The 18,437-nt window shown below is 44.8% G+C and overlaps 1 pseudogene; it reads right to left on the reverse strand.

The window, feature by feature from the left end:
• LOC138922978 (heparan sulfate glucosamine 3-O-sulfotransferase 4-like) overlaps positions 1-18,437 on the reverse strand; it is a 92,441-nt pseudogene that overhangs the window by 8,739 nt on the left and 65,265 nt on the right.

Genomic DNA, 18,437 nt, shown 5'->3' on the forward strand with positions numbered 1-18,437 from the left:
TGAGTAAAATAAAATTTAATGGGTGTAGAGTTTCACATCTAGAAGATGAAAAAGTTCTGGAGATCTATTTCACAACAATGTGAATATATTTTACTGAACTTCAAAATGCTTAAGACGGTACATTTTATAGCATGGTTTTTTTTTTTAACACAATAGAAGAGAAACAAATTAAACTACTTTAAAAAAGCATCCTCTCTCTCATGGGGTGGTCACGAGGACTGTTTTTGGGGAGATAACGCATATAAAAGTTCCTGGCGGGCATGATGAGCATGCTTGTTATGCTCCTCTACTCCATGCCAGGTAACTCTGCAGCAGGAGTGCTGGTGTCAGAGCTTTGCAACGAGGCAGTAATGTTATCACTACAATTTTAGCCAAAGTTCTGTTCACGAAAACACTTTTCCAAAGGTAATTGTTAACCTCAGGGGGCAAAAAAAATTCTTCGCTAGGAACAAAAGGGTGGCCGTGATGTCACTGAATAAACCACTGTGTCTGCGAGCAGCCCCTCTCTGCACAGACACGGCACAACCGAGGCAGAGGGTCAGAAGCATCCCTAAGCAAGACGATGGAGAAGGGTTGCCTTCCATCCCTCACACTGCCTTCAAATAGCCTAGGTTGAAGGGATTTTTCTGATCCCCTTATTTTTAAAAAATACACAGCCCAGGGCAATTCTCATGCCTTGGCTGCCCCATGCAGAGAGGGGAGGCTGAGTCACTGGGTCTCAGAAGCTGCGGGCTCACAGCAGGGCTTGGAAAATCAGTATCTGTCTCTGAAGTGATCCGAAGTGCTGAGACCTTTACCCCAAACGGCAGTAGGCAGACATTAGCAACAGTCTTTCACAGCCTTCGAAGATGTGGGTTTCCTTCCCAAACAGCCTCGAAAGGCAGCAACGGGAGCTATCCTCTAAGATGCAGACATCTAGAATTCGGCTGCAGAAGTGCTTTCCAGAGAATCCCAGCTCTGTCTGCAGACAGGCACAAGAGACAGCTGGACTCTGGGTGACTGTGGATGGACCTACACCTGAGCATCTCCTCTCTCAGAGAAGAGCACAGCACTGTGGCTAACAGAACACCCTAAATGCTTATCTTCGAATCTAGGTCCCGTCACTAATGACCTGTGAACCTTTGGGTATCATTCTTCCCCACTCTGTGCCTCAGTTTCCACATAACATACAGCACCTCTTACTCAACAGGGCTTGCCCTGAGGATTAGCTCAGACAAAGGAGGGGCAGGGACGCATCGGGGTTTTCTTTTAGTCACATAAGCACTCAAAGGAAGTTAGCTACTCTTCCTAAGAATGCCTAACATGCAAAAGCACAATTACTGGAAAGTGAAAATCACAAAAATTAACTTCCTGCATAATCTACTGGTTTTTAAATTTTGCCTTTTCCTGAAATAAAAGAGAATTTTGAGGAAGTCTTCAGACTCATCAAATCAGTCACAAGAAATCTGGATGAGCACTCTCTTTCTGAAAACCAGCGTTCAAATACATGGGCCCAACAGAGACTGGAGGACCAGCAATAAGTGGTATTGTGTTACTCCTCCTCGTTCCTCCAGCTCCTTCACCTCCACCCGGCAAACCCTTAAAGGGAAAGGTCTGTGGTCTTCTTCTCAGGGGAATGAGGAAAGAGCCAGACTCCTCCTCCACAGCCAGGACAGGGGCGGGACCAGGGGGATCCTGTCAGGGAGGGCTGGAGCCATAGAAAGTTCAAGAACCATACCGGAAAGTGACCTGGACCTGACAACTGACCCTGGGGCTTCACAAGCCCAAGGTCCACGAGTTCCCAAGGCTTCCCTAGAGAGAGCACCTTCAAGAGACACCTTTAACACAATACACACGCACACACACAAACGCACACACAGAGGAAGACAACGTCATTGTGTGCTAATGAGAAACCCAAAAAGTACACGAAGTATTTTTAAATACAACCTATTTTTAAACAAAACATCAAGACACTAGATTTAATAAAGGAATTTTTTTCTCCCAAAATGTGGATTTCTATAAAAACTCTTACAAAAGCATAAAAGACTGAATCACACTTAAATCTATATCGTAGGCCTTACCACAAATGAAAGGAGGAAAATGACACAGAAGCAGGATGTTCTAGAAATTCCGGGCAATCTAGTTGTTGTATTAAGACTGATGAAACACCAAATCATTTCTCCCTCTCCACTTGAAGTGAATCTGGGCGGGAAGATGAACGTACGAAACCATTTCACTTGCTATTTGAGGAATTCTCTTGTAAAATGTACAATCCCTTTACATTTTCCCAGGCAGCTGCTAGGGGTTGCTAAGGAAGTGATGGAAATAGAAAATATTCTAAGTAAATAATTAGTGATTTCTGAGGGGCAGGTTCTTTAGATATTTTTCTCAGAATTGAACAGCTCTTAGGCACAGAGACTAGACAAGTTTCCTTTCTTGCTTTCCCTCTCTCTCTCTCCCCTTTCTTTCCTTCCTTTCTTTCTGTGTTAAAGAAGAGATGCAGAGTCTCCAAGCAGTGAGCTGGCAGAGGGAGATCTGGAGCCATTCTACTTGTGCCCACCTCAGGAGAGCCACAGAAGAGGATCCGGGTCCCCCATCTCCACGCAAGCCAGCAGAACTCTCGGGATGTCTGTTTTATTCATTGGTACTTCGGTGAAAGATGACGTTTGAACAGTAGAGTCTCAAAACAGACATCTGTTGTTTTGGCACCAGCGTGCATTTCCCTTCTTTGATGACCGTCTGCTGGCTTTGCTTTGGGAAAATGCCCGCATTTCATCCTCTGTGCCCGCAGGGGAACTGCCTCCCACCTCTGCTCCAGGGAGGCAGTGCCTCAAACCCCACACCCCCTCTGGCACCAAGAACTGCTTGCTGGATGTGCACGTGACCCCTAAGGAAGCAATGAGCTACCCTGAGGCGTTAGCAGAGACTTCTGGGACAAAGATGGTACACTTTTCCTACTCCATTTGGGGCAAGAAAATTGGGCTGGCACCTGCTTATGACCACAAGGGGACAGGTTTTAAGAAAGCAGCCAACCACCTCAGAGGCAGCAGAATCCAGAAGTGGGAGATCCAGTGACACTGTTTAAGCCCTAATGAGGCCACCCCTTCCCAGGACTTCTCAGATACATAAGCCATTAAATTCTTTTTCTTTTTCTTTTCTTTGGTGAGGAAGATTGGCCTTGAGCTAACATCTGTTGCCAATCTCCCTCTTTTTACTGGAGGAAGACTGTCCCTGAGCTAACATCTATGGAATCTTCCTCTATTTTTTGTATGCACACACGGCCACAGCGTGGCTTGATGACCAGTGTGTAGGTCCGCGCCTAGGATCCGAACCTACAAACCCCAGGCCACAGAAGTGGAGCACGCCAGCTTAACCACCACACCACCAGGCCGACCCCTAAATTCTTTTTTGATTCATGCTTATTTCAGATTTCACCTGGAATTTCCGTGTGTTATAACCAGAAGAATCCTACCCAATAGATTTCTGCAGCTAAAGCTAAGTTTCAAAACACTGGGAAAGATTTTCTTTAAAAGTGCTCTAACATACCATGACTTGGGGCAATTTCTTCCTCCTGGAGGATGAGAGGTAAAGGGACTGAAAAGAGACACAAAGCCAAGAAAATCTAGGAGCATCAAGGCCAAGAGTTGAAGGTAAACCAAAACACTAGACTTTCAACCCAGCAATTCATAAGTGAATGAGAACCAGTCAGTACGGACAGAACAAACTCTCTGTTTCACGCTAAATAAGGAAATCAGCGGTTCTGGGTGAGGTCATGCGGTTTGTTGGTTGAACCTGTCATGCGATTCTCAGAATCTAAGTGGGTAGTTTACCTATTTAATATTGGGCATATATGTTATAATAATAATTTCTAATATTAAATGTCTTAACATATATTTATGGTAACGTGGTATGTTCATTGTCCATATTCAGACAGTAACAGGAATATTCTCTCTGTATCTGAACACAAATGAAAAACTAGCTAGAAAGTGGGTAGAGAACAAAAGATACTCAACTATACTTGAGTTTGCTTTAAACATTGCTTTTGGTGTTTGTTTATTATTTACTGAAAGTGAGCCTTTCCTAAAGCGTCTTATTTTCAGGGGCAAATGTGGAGGGTTAACCTAGCTTGGAAGGAGCAAGGAGCCACGCACATCCCACATCTCAGGAAAACCCCTCACTCCGGACTCAGCCTGTATCGCATCACCACCCCCTAGAGGCAGTCTACTTAAATAACAGGAACGGCTAAGAGTTACCTAAGCATCTTTTCAATTGACCACAGCAACATCGAGGTCATTTTGTGCCCCCAGATCAAAGCAAGATCTTCCGTCAAGAATGGGGGGATTAAGAACCAAGAAATTAAGACACCAGAACGTTGGGTTGGGGTAGTGTAACTGGGGAACGTAGGCAAATATTAATGGCAATATTGTGTTTACCAGCATTTTCCAATGAGTGGAGCTCTTTCTTAGCACCAAGAATGTACAAGGGGAGTCCAGACAGTACAAGAAAAAGCCATATTGAGGAGGGAGGGACAGCCCAGCAGAGGCTCGAATGAAGGAGGGATGCAAGCCAAGAAATTATCTAAGGAAAAAGCATTAAAGGCAGAGCGGGCAACAAGTGCAAAGGTCCTGAGGCAGGGCCATGTTTGGCTTCTCAGATACAGCAAGGAAGCTAATGCGGCTCAAGGAGAGGAGCACAGAGAAGATGACAAGTGAATGTGGCTGAAGAGGTTGGCAGGGTCAGATCCTGTAGGGCCTTGTAGATCATGGCCAGGACTTAGAAGTTTTCTCTAGGTTGACAACAAGCCATTGGAAAATTTAAATTAGGAGAGTGATGTGGCCTGCTTTATGTTCTAAAAGGATCACTTCCCCCAGCCACTGTGTGGAGAGCAGATTACAGAGGGCAAGAAAGTCAGCGGAACAAGAACAGAAGTCGGCTGCAGCAGCCTGGGCGAGGGATGAGGGGGTACCAAGGCAGGTGGTGCCAAATAAATAGATACACAGAGAAAGAGATATCTACTGATAGCTACCGACACACACATATACATAGACATGTATGGACATGCACGTCTATCTCCACCACAACAACACACTTATAGTATGATATAGTCTTTACAATGATTGAAGAAAATTATTTTTCACATAAAAAATCAATATAGGCAAATACATCTATATGGAAAAAGAAAAAATAAAGAAACTTGCAGGAATAATACTCACGACTGAAGTTTAGAAGATACCAAACTCTTGATATCAAAATACACACTATCAGAGCTTTGGGTAAATTTTATGTGTGCTCCTAAAATATCCTGTGACCTCCTAAAATAGTTCTGTGTTCCAACTGCAAAAAATAATTAAAAAAATACCTCGTCAATTTATTTCACCCTGCCAATTGGATTGACTTCGGATAGAAGAGAATAATGAAATACAGTATGACCACATCCTTGCGTGAGTTACTGTAGCAGACAGCTGACTGTCCCCAGACTCGTTCTCTCCTCCTTCCTGGGCACACAGACACTCAGTAAGTTCCCCAGAGTCCTCTGCAGCTGGAGGTGGCCATGCAACGAAGTCTCCCCAGCAGAAGGAGAGCGGAAGTTATGAGCGTCACTACTGCCTCACCTGCTGAAGAGGAATCCGCTCCCGGCCTTCTGCCCTCGCTGCTTCACGGTGGCTGCAATGCAGACAGGGTGCAGTCCCAGCTCCCATCACGCAGCAGAGAAAACTCTCTAAGGCAGGGGTTCTCGATCAGAGGGAGTTTTGGACCCCAGGGGACATTTGGTAACGTCTGGAGACATTTTTGGTTACTAAAACTGGGGGAGGGCCTAACTACTAGTGTCTGGCGGGGTAGAGGCCAGAGAGGCTGCTAAACATCTTACAATGCACAGGACAGCCCCCCGCAACAAAGACTTTCCTGGCCCCAAGTGTCACTGATGCCGAAGTGGAACCACCTTGCCGTTAGGCCATTTTTCTCAAACTTCGTGCATAATAATTACCCAAGTATTGTCTTAAAACATAAATTCTGCTTCAGAAAGTCTGGGATGGGATCTGAGATTCTGCTTTTCTAACAAGTTCCCTGGGGGGCTCTGGACGGCAGAGCAACCAGATGGGAAGAACAGAACGTGGGTCTCTGAACGGTCTCCTGGAGCACAGCTGCCCCCGCAAGACTGGCTGGAGTGCTCATGCACGGCTGCTGTTCAAACACACACGCCTGCACTCACTGTGGTCAGCTTGGGTCTCTCAGAGTGGCTGGTCGCCACGCAGCCCTGACTGCTACAAACTGTGAATATCAACTTTCGTTGCGTAGTAGAAAAATCATCGTCTGTCTTACGGAAGCCACTGTGTTGGGGTCTCTTTGTTTTCACCCTAACTCGTACAGTTACCATCTGCAAATATTGGATGGGTACATCTTTTTTGCTGTTTGGCGAGAGAACTAAACAGCCCCAGAGGGGGTGTTTTCCAGAAAGGGAGACGAAGCAGAGGGAAGAAATGGAATGAGATGGAGACCGCTCGAGCTATCTGAGTAGAGCGTACTGCTGCTGTAACAAATGACCATTCACCGATGGCTTAACTGTTCTGGACGCCAGAACCCTGACACGGGTCTCCACGGGCTAAAATCAAAGTGTCCACACGCTGCGTTCCTCTGGAGGCTCTAAGCAAGGATGGATTTCCTTCCCTGTTCCCTAGCTTCTAGAAGCTTCCTGAATTCCTTGGCTCATGACCCCTTCCTCTATCTTCGAAGCCAGCAACAGCAGGTTAAGCCCCTCTCATGCTGCCATCCCTCTGACTCTCGCTCCGTGCCTCCCTCTTCCACTTAAAAGGACCCCTGGGATCACACTGGGCCCATCCAGATAATCCAGGATTATCTCCCATCTCAAGGTTAGCTGTCTAGAAATCATAATTCCATGTGCAACCTTAATTCCCCTTTGCCACATAATCTAGCATATTCACAGTTTCCGGAAATTAGGACGTGGTTATGGGGGGGGCATTATTCTGCCTTCTATAGGTGAGAAAGTAGGTTAGTCAGGCAGCCAGAAGGTAAGAAGTTAATATGCCAACCTGGAAAAGAGACAGGGTGCAGAGAAAAATGAAATGATAGGTCATTTGAGAGTAAAATGGAAGAATCTCCTGGTCACTCCCAAAGTTCGGGAGCCGCAGCGCAATCCTAAGAAGCAAGTGTACCCCACCGCTCTGTACGTTTTCAGTACAAAAGAATGACGCATCAGTTGTCCTGAGCTGGGTGAAAGAGTGATGCAGACAGAGGTTCTCCAGAATTCCGGGATCTTTATGCAGTCTGCCCTAACGATGTTTGATATCCATAGTGTGTAATAGTTTCTGTAAATTAAACTTCTTAATCTAACTTTATGATAAGAATGCTCATCCTGTATTTCAGGTACTCCCTGGAGGACAATATTCCAGAAAACCAGTTACCTGGGGGAATTCACGAAAACGTGCATGGATTAATAACAACTAACAGACGTAGACAAAGCAGATCCCAGCACAGCATCATCATTCTATCCTTGCAAAAGCACCATGGAATTATTAGAGGCTGGTACTCCCATTTGAGAGATAAGAAAACAAAAGCTCAAAGGCTGAACACTTATCTATGTGCACAAGGCAAGGTAGACACAGAACTCAGACTCAAAGCCTTAATTCTGATTTCAGGTTCAGCTTTTTCTTTCAAAACACAACATGGCTCCAAACAGTCCAACTGCCCTGTGACAGAGGCGCTCAGGCAGTTAGGCTCAAATACTTCCTCAGCTCCAGTGACACCCAACCCTCCAGCCCCCTGCAGAAGGCTCAGCCAGGAGGCACCAGGAAGGGTGCCCCTGTACCTACAGTGAGTGACATATCAAACACGGGCCTCAGCGTAATGTTTTGATTGTTAAATGCCAACTATGTAATTTCGATAACGCATTTAGAGAAACATAATCCACTCTTAGAGCATAACGGTCTATCGGGAGTAATTGAACTCTTCTAAAACTTCGGCAGCATCAGCAACAAAGGCCAGGAACCAAAAGCCACATGTTACAGTGAAGACACCTGGCTTGTGCCAGCCTGCTGTGTGACGCTGGGACTCCTGCCCGCCCTTCCAGGTCGCATTTGCTCTCTGTGTAACACTGGGATGAGAAAGTCTCGACTTCACGAGGCTGCAGTGAGGAATAAAGGAGGTGATGTCCTGTGTGGTAGGCAGCTTGTGGGAGACTGCTGAGCCCACATGGTTTGTTTGAGTGGGTTTCTCTTTCTTGTACCCAAAATAGTCTTGCAAAAATAGGACGTGAAAGAGCTGACAACAATTCTTAGCCAGAGTTCCCAAAAAACGTTAGTGTCATTTCTTTTCAGAAGCCTGGAGTTTTGCAAGAAAAGTTAGCACACAACAGGCCCTCCTTCCATTCAATAATTCATTGATTCAGAATTAGTGATTAATAAACTACCATGACGGAGTGCCTGCTGGGTGCTAAGCACTGTTCTGGGCACCGGCAAGGAACGAGATGGACAAGACCCCCACTCTCATGTAATCTGCCTTCTGGTGAGGAAGAAGTAACTAAGTAGCATGATTTTGGAAAGCAGTAAATGCTCTGAAGAAAATAAAACAGCGTCACAAGCTCAGACGTGGAAAAGGGTCTTTAAATTAGGTAACTGGGAGAGGTATTTTCCAGGAGCTGAAATTTGAGCCGACACCTGAAGGACAGATAAGGAGCCTAGGGTAGTTTAAGGATCTGGGACCGAGTATTTCAGGAGAAGGGAACAGTGGGAATGAGCCTGGTCCCAGAATGGAAGCCAGTGCCACAGTTTGCTGCTGGGTCCAGACCGCCTCAACTAGCCCATCTGGTAGGCAAGCAGTCCATCTGCATGCGGAAAATCACAAGCTCCTAGCAGGGAACGCCAGCAGTGATTATTCACTCCCGTGATGCTGGAAGACACCACCTCCAGTGGGAAAGAGATTTGAAACAAATAAAAGGAAATGCTGCATGTTTGTGACCAAACACCTGGGTCTGAATCTCAACTCCACATTTCGAGCAAGTTACTTGACCTCTCTGTGCCTCAGCTCCCTCGCCTGTAAAATCACAGCGCCTATCTCGCCAGGTCCTCTGAAGACTGAATGACTCCACTGCTTGGAGCAGAGCCTGGTACACACACAGGAATACAATATGTGTCTATCACCATGCTGTCACCACCACCACCACCATTATTCTTTCCCATCCACACCGTCATCTCCCTGTCCCATTGAGAATAACCATCACTTGTCCCTGACTGGACTTTTGCTTTGCAGCAACAGGAGTGCATGTAAATTTACTGATTTACACCAATTCAACTATTAATCCACATCTTGGCACAGTCCTACCACCCCTGAATTTGGGATAGAAAACAATCAGCACCCACCGCACTGTTTATGAATCTAAACAGTAACAGCTGTCTTACCATCTTCTCCGTAATGTGGAAAGTAAGGGAATTCTATAAATGAAGTACAACATTTTCGCCACGTTCATATAACCAATACTTTCAGACCACTCTCAAACACACCCTCAACTTAGCAGCAAAGAACTCTAATCAAAGGAGGAGGGAGGGGGGAGGGAGGAGGGAAGAGCCAGGGACAAGATGAGAGGGACGGAGGGAGGGAGGGGGGAGGGAGAAGGGAAGAGCCAGGGACAGGATGAGAGGGAGGGAGGGAGGGAGGGAGGAGGAAAGAGCCAGGGACAAGATGAGAGGGAGGGAGGGAGGAGGGAAGAGCCAGGGAGAGGATGAGAGGGAGGGAGGGAGGGAGGGAGGGAGGGGGGAGGGAGAAGGGAAGAGCCAGGGACAAGATGAGAGGGAGGGAGGGAGGAGGGAGGGAGAAGGGAAGAGCCAGGGACAAGATGAGAGGGAGGGAGGGAGGGGGGAGGGGGGAGGGAGAAGGGAAGAGCCAGGGACAAGATGAGAGGGAGGGAGGGGGGAGGGAAGAGCCAGGGACAAGATGAGAGGGAGGGAGGGAGGAGGGAAGAGCCAGGGACAGGATGAGAGGGAGGGAGGAAGGGAGGGAGGGGGGAGGGAGAAGGGAAGAGCCAGGGACAAGATGAGAGGGAGGGAGGGAGGAGGGGGGAGGGATGGAAAAAAGACATGCTAGCCAAGAGAAAGAGGTCACTTTCCATTTACTCCTCTTTCTTTGATGCCCCTCCATAAAGTACTAAAATTTGGTTCTTACAAGTCCCTTGCAACTTTTGCTAAATATATTTCAAGTTATTCTGTTTGGTTGGCTGGTTCTATAAATAGAATATTTTCTCTCATTATATTTCCAAAATGGTTCGGGTAGGCATATAGGAAAACTACAGATTTTGCATAGTAATTTCCTCATCAATGCCCTTAATGAACCCTATTATTGTTTCTAATAGATTCTTGGGGGGATTGGTTATCTTAGATTTTCCAAAAGAAATGAAATTACTGGCAAATGCTGATAATTCTACCTCCCCCTTTCTTATTCTTTTTTGTATCTAACTGCATCATCTATTAATTACTGAGCAATGGTAAATAATAGTGATGATAATGGGCATTCTAGTCTTGCTCTGGATTTAATGGGAATGTTTCTAGTATTACACCATTAAAGATGATGCTGGCTTTGGGGAAGATCCCATTTTATTAGGAGGTGTTCTAAAAATTAGAGATAGATGCTAATTTAATCACATGCCTTTTAGCATCCATCAAATAAATCATAGAATTTTTCTCATTTACCCGTACTAAGAATAAGCCAAATTATTAGATTTCCTAAGATTGAACCATCCTTCCATTCCTGGAATAAACCCCACTGTGTCAGGACTTTTATTACTTTGTGAGGTAACCATTCACTTGTCCGTTTCTCCACTCTGCAGGCTCTTTCAGGTCACCGGCCATGACTGATTCATGTCTGCCCCAGCACAAAGTTGACAGTCAATACATGGTTAATGAATAAATAAATGAATGAATAACTAAAATAACAAGTGCATGGAACCTCCCAATATTAACCCTTTGTCCCTCTTTCTGGGTTAAAATACTCAGAGAGATCATACACCTGTCCCAAGTAGATCTTTATAGGTTTAATAAACATGTGGCTAGACTGGTCCCCACTTCTAGCAACAGAACCCTTGAACACCTCATCTTCATGGGGAAACTATTCCCTATGGTCTCAGTGGGACTAGCCCTGGTTGCTTACTCCCCCCACCACTCCAGGCCAAAGGGGTGGCTACATCAGCCAGGCCCGATGAGGGTACTACACAACGACAGCTTTAGGAATGAGCACATGACCCAACCTGGACCACAGGTATCTCCAGGAATTTCTTGCAGAAGCTCTTAAGAAAAGTTTTTTCAAAATCACTTATCTACCCTAAGTTTCATGTAGCCTCATTATTAGTTATCTCAGTGATCAGACATCACAAATGTGAACTTACATTTATAAGTAAAGTACTTTGTTCAGTGTGCCCAGACATCTTTAGATCAGCAAAACTGTACTCATGAAAATATGGGTCTACGCTTCTCCTTTGGAGGCAATCCATCACGGAATCTTCTTGGCCTTCGGGAACTCAGCTTTGCTTGAATGTGTGGTCATTTCATATGGGCCTTTGTGGTGGAGCCGTCTGTGTTTTAATGGAGAAGTTATTTTCTTCTCTATGGTTTACTACTGCTTTTGGTTGAGGGTATTTTTACGTGAATAGAGCTAGCTGAAAATTTTCAAGAGACCAAGAAAAGAGACTATAAAATTTAGAAAATTTTATATTTCTGGAATTTGCAATAGCATTTACAATTCAACACAATGCAGAGGAAAACAATACACTAGAGACTTCCGTAATGGGGTTTAACAATTCTGTAATTTGGGGCAAAGCATAAACCTCTCAATTTAAAAAAAATGTATTACTTCCAAAAGAATTAAATAAACATATAATGTTTGTCTCGGGTTGCTGCTTACCATCTTGCCTAAAATGTAGTGAGATAATCTATCTGAGAATGAGGCAAGGTAGAGACAAACCCGGCAAAGAATGGAAAGAGACAGAGACCTTGTCAAATCACTCAAGCCCCTGGATTCAGCTTTTCCTGAAGCCACTTACCCCACAGACTTCCTAATTACATAAGCCAATAAAGCATCTTTTTTTTGTTTATAATAATTTAAGCTCAATTTCTATCATTCACAACCAAAAAAGTATTGCCTAATTGATGTGCTGCTTTGTTTCCCTGTAAATATGCTTTACACATTCTTAAATAAAGATTGAAAAAAAAAAAGTAAAGGTAGGTAACCCTAACTAGTGAGTGTTAAGAAAAAAAAAAAATCAACCGCTTGCTTTTAATGAATGGCAAGATGGGCTGAAAAGCTCCCTTAGTGAATTATAATTTCAGACTGAAATTCCCAAGACAGTTACAGAGGAGCTTGTCAAACCGCAGAGACCAATGGAATCAAGAGATTACTTGAAAGATCGTTGGTTCAATCAGTTTCAGAAATAGCATCCATTATGCAAACCCAAAACCTTTAAAACTTTCTAACGTACAACCCTGGCAATCTCTCATTCACCTAAAGTCTCAAGGCCCCTCTCCTGACTCAATTTAAAACTAAAAATGCCTGGTATGATTTACAAAAGTTAAAATAATTAAGTCATGTTATGATGGCTGGAGAACTCCAGGGAAAGTGGCCAAATAGCAACGTAGGGAGTTTGGCGGGGTCTGCCAGAACAGTCCTGCCTTCTCCAGTGCCTTCAGCTCTGCAGAAAAATGGAAGGCAAAGCATGCCCTCAGCATTCTAAATGCCTCAGTCTCTCTCCACTGCAAGCGGCCTCCTTCCTACAGTGGGCTCAAGAAAATATGAGAAGGAAAGCCCCGAGAGCCTGCCCCCTTCCATCCCCCGTCCCCTTAGTGGAGAAGGCTGGCTGCAGGTACCCCAGGAAATCAGACTCTTCTCCTCCTTCGGCTCATGTCACAGTAGACCCAATTCTGGAATCGGTTTGGATTATTCTCTGGAGAGCTACTTAAGATCTGCTTCAGGGTTTGAGATCCCTCATTCAGACATAATCTTGAAATGAAAGATGATTTGCTAATGAAAAATGCATTACAGCTTTCTCTGTAGGGCCTTCTGTACTGATAGGCAAGATAAAAGGAAGGAATTGAAGGAAAATGAAGGAGAAATGCAAAGGAAAAGGAAAATTAGGAAAGAGAGAGAGGAGAGAAGGAGAAGAAGAAATTTATCATGTCATACACTCTGCGTGGGGGCACTTTTTAAGGGCCACTTCATTTCACCCTCACATAATCACTTACAAGTAAGTAACATTGAGCCCATTCTGCAGACAAAAAAATGGAGGCTTGGTGATATTAAGTAACTTGTCTAAGGTCACACAAGGAGGATGCAGTGGATTCTGACTCAGAGATACAAAAACTGGCTCCAAATAATGTTGCTCCTACAGTGCTCTCCTGCTTCCTCTGAAGGGTCTAACACAGACGTCTGCTCCAGAACCAAAGCATTTTAGTGGGCGAATGGGCCCTACGGAGACAATATAACCTCATCAGAAAAGAAACAGGGATTTAAAAAAAAAAGATGAAAAGAAAAGGAGAGAAAGAAACAATTTAATATAAGTAACCCAACGCCCAACAGAACTAGGATGGGGCAAGGCAAAGCCAGAACTCAATTTTTCTAACTCTCAGGTCTTACTCAATCCACCTGACCAGACCCTATTACATAAGTACAGTTTATCAATATGGATCAAATAGGGGACTGCCTCGTTAATGAGTGAAAAGCTGAAAATTTTCTCAACTTCTGGAAAATGTTCATTGGGAACAAATGGGAAATTTTGGGGGGAATTGTCTTTTTCTGCCTCGATGTTCCTCTTTCTACCCAGCTCCTTTTGCTGTTGTTGCAATGTATCTGGGAGGTATTTGCCCCATGCTCTTGCAACATCTGCAAAGGGGGAAAACTGTAACCTAAAACAGCACACAGAAGCCACAATTCTGACAACCACAAAGGGTACGGGTGTGCCAGTTACTTTCCAAAATGAGTTTAAGCCAGAGCCACAGACTGGTAGCCGGCTGGCTGTACCGAGCCCACAGGTGGGTTTTGTTTGTCCGCAGTGGTGGCCCACACTGCGCTCGGAAGAAATTTCCGTCTGTTGCCAGCATTAAACACCAGATAATTTCACATCAAAAACTGGATTTCCAGTTTCTCTTACCAACTGGAAGATCTGATAACCCTGATGCCACATTTGCACGTGGAAAAGAGTAGCTGCCCCTTTAGACAGAGCTTGTGAGTCCCACTTTCTCCCCACCTGGTCTGTTTCACTCATTTATACAATCGCTGTGGGCCCAGAAGGCATGTGAGTTGGTGACCCTTGGTTTAAGAGGTTAAGCAGATGTAGACTGCAAAGCCAATCATTATTAGACTTTTCCTAAAAACACCCCCAATAACAGACTCTTCTCTCACTATTAAGACAGCTGTGACAGAAGGTAAGGCATATGAGACCAAAAGGATTTGAGAAATGGAAAAACCCAGTAGTTGAGTCCATTTGGATTTTTGGTCTAGGATACTCACTTTTTGCTTAGAAAATACATTCACTTTTATTATTTCATTTGTTCCTCTCAACAATCCTGCAAGGCAGGCATTATTCTCAGATAAACAAACTGAAAATGAGTGATGTTAAATCAGTTATCCAACCAAGATCATCTAACTAGTAAGTTGCAAAACCCAATTTTGTCCAGCTACAAACACCTTGCTTTTGAAATAATGAAAGAACACTCTGTAAGGCCATAAGGCCTGTTTCCACCTCAGGGCCTTTGTGCCTGCTGTTCCCTCTATTGGAAACCTCTCCACCTACATATCCACATGGAAGATTCTTACTCTTTCACTTCATTTACATCCCCTCCACAGAGAGGTTTCCCCTAACCATTTGACTTAAAATAATATCTGTGCATGCACACACACACACCCCAATTACTCTCTAAACTCCTGCTTCTCAAAGTGAGGTTCAGGGATCAGCAGCATCAGCATCAACTGGGAAGTTAGAAATGCAGAGTCTGAGGCCCCTCCCCAGACCTGCTGAATCAGAATCTGCATGTTAACAACACCCCAGGTGATCCATGTGCATTTCAAGTTTAAAAAGCACTGCTCTACAGGAGCCCTGCCCACTGGAAATGCAATGGGAGTCACAAGTGTCATTTTAAGTTTTCTACAGCCACATTAAAAAGGTTAAAAGAACGACTCGTTTGTTTGCTGTCTCCCCTACCACCCTACTAAAAGATGCCATTTCCACAAGAACAGGTCCTCCCTCTGTCTTGTTCTCCACTTTATCCCCAGTACCTAAAACAGTACTGGGCACATGGTAAACGTTATTAAGTGTTTGTTGAATGAAAGAAGGAAAAGACATTCCAGTACTTTCTGAGTGGCAGCGTGGCACAGGGAAAGAAACCAGCACTCTGAAATTGGACAGATGTGGTCAACTCAACCACTGACCAGCTGAGCAACCTTCAGCCAGTGGTTCACCCTCCGGGAGCCACCTGGAGTGTAAACCAGGAATATTGCTGTTTAACTCACAGCCTCATCATGACACCCCGATGTGATAACATGTCTGTGAAGCACCAACCACCACAATCACAGGCATTCAATCAATGCCAGCGCCTTTCCATTGTCCTCTTTCATTCTCTCCAAATACCACATGCGAATAATGGTGCTGACCACTTTCCTCTGTGTGGCATGAGCATGACTGAAGCTGTTTTCCTGAGTTATTTTCCCCCAGCCAATGGGACCTGCCTATTAACTGCTACCACTGCAGACAACTGGAAACCGTGGAGGGTCCCTTCTCAGCACCCTGGAGCTGAGTGGCTCCCAGAGCAAAGTGGTCACGGTTACTGTTCAGTCTGTAAACCACGAGGGAGGCCACAGCTCGAGTCGTCTCTCTCACTTTGATGAGTTCTGCCGTGGCAGCCAGTTGGCCTGCCACAAGGTCCCATCCCTTAGGAGAGTTCAAGGCCTCTGCCCAGCCAGAGTGTATCGGCTCATACTGAAAGGTGTGTTCTGGCTTTACCCTTTTATTTGGGGGGTGGACAGAGGAAGGAGTGGAGGGTTTAATCTACTCCCACTTATTAATCACTGGCCTCTGTCCATCCACCAAGTGAGGCTTGCTTCTCCATAGCTTTAACACACACATCCTAATCCATCAGTCCATACTGCCCTGAAAATCCAATGCACATGTCCTCATCTCAGATGTGTCTTTGACTCACGTTAGATCAACAGCACAGAAGAAAGCAAAACCCAGATTTAGATACAGCCTGAGGGACACCAGAAATAAAACTGCTAGGGCTGCCTAGTTGGATATGAGGAAACCCCAAGCCAGCTGTGCCGAGAGCAGCCCCAATTTCTTCTCGCTCTCCCTCTTGCTGAAAACACAACCAGAACAGAAACACTAGCAGAATTAGTAGGCTATTGGGAAACACACTGAAAAGAAAAACAAAAACAAAATAAATATATGGGGGAAATCAAAGCCTTTAATTAACCTGTGGATCTCTAACCAGTTAAACAGTAGAGTAAGATTTCAGGCAGAATACGTGGTATAACCATTTAAGTAGCGATGCCACCACTGAAAAGACGCAGTTGCATCAGGGAACCAAGAGGAAGGGTTTCTGTTACTGGTTTGAATCAATGCCACTGTTTCCTTTCCTACAATAGAGTGAGGTTGTCATCCCCTCTTCCTACATGGGAGAGAGAGGAGCCTGAAGAGGTGCAGCAAGTAAAAATCCCACAAATGTCCTCAAAGCACTGCTGTCCCTCATAAGGCTGGAGAGCGGTCCAAGGCCAGTGCCAGCCCACTCGGCTCCTGCAGGTCCAAGGGGTTTCTGGGAGTCTTCTCAACAGCCAGGTTTGGGTGGCTAATGATTACCTCTATGTTAGACAGATTCTCCTCCCGCACTTCCAATCGGCACCACTGAACATAAGGGTCTCCCACAGGCAAGTCACTGGCATAGCAGATCGAGGACACAGAGACACCGCATGGTCCTCTGAAGTGAGGATCAAGAGGATCCAGTTCTGTCCACACCTCTCCAGTGGAACAGTTCTACAGGTGGCTACCAAATACTGACACCCAATACCACAAGGCCCAAATACCACAAGTGATGGCTGAGAGTACCACCGAGCTGGAATGACATCTTCAGTAGCCATGTCACAACAGCGAGGCCAGTTCATACCTTCCTTTCCAAGCCACAGTGTAAAAACAACATGAGAAAATCTGGCATCTTCTATCCTTTCATTCAGAAAATTCTCCAGACCCTACGATGGGACTTCCTGACAAGCACTCCACCACGCACACGTCATCAACGTTATTTTAAGTCACCTGAATCAAACACCCCATCTCTATTTCCAGCTGCCACAAAGCAACACAACACATGTTGGAAAGGTCTGATCCTCAGGCCTTCCTCTCCCCCAAAGGGCATCTGACACTTCTCACAAGATACACAGCTTTAAAATTCGAACTGGAAAAGACCACAGTGACCCTCATAGGGCTGAAGCTGCCCCACAGCAGAAATCAGAACATTCCTACAACCAACAATTAAACAACCGAAACCTTCCCAAACATCCCCTTCTTTCTCTGGTTTGCTGTTGCTGCATTAATCATCCTGACACCTTTTTAATTATAATCGCAAACTCGAAGCCATGACTTGCAATGTTATAAAACTGATTTTCCAGTTCAAGCAGGCATTGACTGGTTTCTGTTTTGATAGGAAGCGGCTGTTTGAAGCCTCCTAAAATGTTGCAATTAGTTCTCTCGGTTGAAACAGACAAGACATTAACAGACACATTTGCTGTTTCCATTTAACCTGCTGGAATGTTTATGCCTAAGTGTACTTTTCTCAAGCTTTGAAAGCATAAGGGGTATTTTCTAAAGCGAAAGAAATCAATCAATACATATTATATATTCATATATAATAGATATTATATAATACATACCTATAGTAATATATATTATTATATAATACACATTTGCTATATATTTCTAAGTTAGGTTATTTCTAAAACTTTCACAGGCTGTAATTTAAACTTAGAAAGCACATCTCTTCAACAGCAAGGCAACTTGTCAGGAAACAATCCTTATTTTACCTATTGGCCTTGTGAAGATGATAATACCACTTTAGCTGACAAAGCCTGTGTTTGTCTGACAATTCCAATTAATTACTGAGACGCAACAGAGATGGGACCAGCCATCCAGATGTTTTTCAGAAAGAGATAAAAAGGGGGGGGGGGGAGCAAAGGAGGTTTGCCTTTTGGGAATCTGCTCCAGTGTTTTTTAAATGTAATGGCGGGCAAGAAAGCCGGATTACTAATTTATTTTACCTGCACTTAACTTTCTACTCTCCTCTCCTTTCCCTCACCGCTGGGAGACGGTGGAAGACAAGGGAGATGAACACCTCACAAGACAGAAGCTCTAATCTGTTGCCAAGGAGGCGACGGTTAGAAAGGGCAGGGGTGCAGGATGTAAAAACTCTTAGGGCACCGACTGT

Source organism: Equus caballus, unplaced genomic scaffold (genome assembly GCF_041296265.1).
Source record: "Equus caballus isolate H_3958 breed thoroughbred unplaced genomic scaffold, TB-T2T haplotype2-0000437, whole genome shotgun sequence".
Taxonomy (NCBI): domain Eukaryota; kingdom Metazoa; phylum Chordata; class Mammalia; order Perissodactyla; family Equidae; genus Equus; species Equus caballus.